We start from the raw sequence: 2,665 nt of genomic DNA, 5'->3' as shown, positions 1-2,665 counted from the left end.
GCTGCAAATTTCTAACAATACATACTGCGAAGAAATCACGATCACACGCGCAGGATGATCCGCATAATCGTGCGTTAGATTGTATTTTTCTCGTGGTAATTATGCAGCCTAGTTACGCATCCATGATCAACCACCATCTAGCCTACACGCAACCGCTGATTGGTAATTGCATATCTAATAGGAACACTAACGATAATTTAAATGACCGGCCATGACTATTCAAAGTGCAAGTATACCGTCAGTTATCAACTATCATGAAGCGATATTATATTCCAAGGATTGCAACTAGTTACTATTCTAATTTGTGGCTCCCTTTTTGACTATTGGCTAGGCTAAAATGCCTTACGTCCTGAGAAAAAAAAGAAAGAAAGAAAGAAAAGAAAAAGAAAAACTGAAATCACGCGCATTCATCCCAAGGAAAGATGCACGCACACACACTTTTATTTCCATCGGCGGTCTTGTTCGCGTGGAAGACTACCGCTACGTCTGGGAGCTGGAGGAAACTAGACACACGCCGACTGAACCGCCACGCCAGGAGAGCGGAAGGAAACTAGGCACGCAAGTGCTTGGAACGACGACAAAGAGACGGCTGTGCGAGCGTACACATGGCCGACGAGGGTCGCACAGAGGCAAACCTTTGCGAAACACTTATTATCTACCTGATCTACCTGATAGTCTACTGATCTTGAAAATGGTGCGTATTGATAACAAATCTACTGAAAATACATATCCAAGGAATGAGACGTATAATCTTTTGCATAGAATGAAGCGAATTTGCATCAAATTCGGGAGCTGAGTTTTTTGCACACGCAGATTTGTTGGCGAACACAAAAAAATGCACGCAATCCCTAGCCATATACGTATAAAGCTTCGCTGTAAAAAACCCAAAATTGTCGAACGTGCACCAAAATTAGGGTCTATTTGCCACTTCTCTTGGAATGAAGTCGCCGCGGATAATTTGAAACCGCGACAAACTCGGTGCTTCAGGAGTATATGGAGGCACTCAGGAGTGACTCAGTATGCTGCACTGAGTGGCTAGCGTCTTTTATTTTAGCCTAAAATCTGCGCAGAAATATTGAAAGCAGGTCAGAAAAAAATTGCGCGTAGATCAATAGTGTCAAATCGGCACCTATGCATCGAAATTTTATCCCCAGAGTGCACAAGTACGCTGAAGGTCTTATGGGCAAAATGACGTACAAGTCATACTTCGAGGCAGCATAAAAGGCGCTGAATCAAGTATTTTGTTGAATTGACAAGGAAGTTATTGAGGCTCGATAAGCATATGCCACGACTTCGATTCACCTACTCGCATTCCTTCCTGCGCTTCCAGAAGCTGCATATCTGTGGGGCCCCTATGCTGCGTGCTATATATTAACAGAAATATCAAGAAATATCATCGAGTTGCACTTCTGCTCGGTAACATTGTGCTCTCCGCCAAGGCGCGACGCATCGAATCGAATTGATGAGCAGGGAGTATTTTTCGGTTCTTTCTTTCTTCCTCGTACCGGCGACGGAGCCATTATGAACGTCGTCGACGCGTGCATTAGAAAGGCCACGGGCTCTCGGCTTCTTATACGGCCGCGTCGCGGCAACGAAGTGCTCATAATAGTAAAAACGGAACAAAGCGGGCTGGGAGGGCGCCCGGCGCCGAGCATAATACCCGGTGCTCTGCTCGGTGCTCGAGCACCCCGCCTGGGATGAAGACGACCGACCGATCGACGGTCGAGGCGCAACGCCGAACAAGGCAGGAACAATGCGGACGCCGGCGCCCTGCCCCAACAGGAGCAGCGACGGCGTTCGGTTGCCGGGGCCACCCGTCCGATAAGTACGCCACCTTTGTGAGGACGACCGTGCGCCGCGCATTGCACCAGCATTGGCCACCCTCTTTCGCGCTTCCCAGTGGAAAGGGTGCGTCTCCAAACGTCGTAAAAATAGCGGTATAGACTTCGAAGATGTGAAAACGCGGTACCACACTATGTTCCCGACGCTAAATTAGGTCCTTTTTTTTTTCTCTCTACAACATTATACCGATTTATTCATTACAGCGAAGCTGTATATAGCTAGTTTTCAGTGGATCGGTGTCGGTAGATCCAAAAATACCGAAGGCGGTGCAATACCGGGCCGACCCGGGGCGGAGGTGAATCAGGCTTTAAGCAACCCGCCAACTTGCAAAAATAAGTTTAATATCTTGGGTCCAAATACAACCCGTAACATATATTAAGCTGATAAGAACAGATACTACCCTTTCATCCGCGCCTGGTCATGTCTACGTTCGCACCATACACATGTACGCCATCCCGCGTATTCAAACTAATGCCTACCAATCTGAGTGTCTTCTGTCTCCTGACGTCATGCTCTACGTAAGCTCCTTTCCTCAGTTCTGATTTGACTGTGAAATGGCCAGGCCGCTTGTCGTAAGGTCTGAAGGACAGCATGCCCACCAAGAACGACGGCGTGAACAGAAAAGAGAATGGGCGAGGCGGCGACGGCGGAACGGAGACCACCGACGAAGAGCGGGCCGCGGACGCCAAGCGTAAGCGTGCTGCCCGCCAGGACCGCGAGGTGAAAAGAAATGCGAACCGTCCATGTGATCCCGCTCCCGCAAACTTGGAACGTTTCACCGCAGCAGCGGGCAATCACCAGTATACAGCTTCGCTAATCATCC

General features: G+C 48.6%; 1 non-coding gene across 1 annotated transcript; it reads right to left on the bottom strand.

The window, feature by feature from the left end:
• Positions 1 to 2,079: 2,079 nt before the first annotated feature.
• Positions 2,080 to 2,264, bottom strand: LOC119443224 (U2 spliceosomal RNA). Its single transcript, XR_005190202.1, has one exon. It is a non-coding gene; the product is annotated as a U2 spliceosomal RNA (small nuclear RNA).
• Between the last annotated feature and the right edge of the window lie 401 nt (positions 2,265 to 2,665).

This window comes from Dermacentor silvarum, chromosome 2, assembly GCF_013339745.2.
Source record: "Dermacentor silvarum isolate Dsil-2018 chromosome 2, BIME_Dsil_1.4, whole genome shotgun sequence".
In the NCBI taxonomy this organism is placed as follows: Eukaryota; Metazoa; Arthropoda; class Arachnida; order Ixodida; family Ixodidae; genus Dermacentor; species Dermacentor silvarum.
This window is presented reverse-complemented; position numbering and strand designations above follow the sequence as displayed.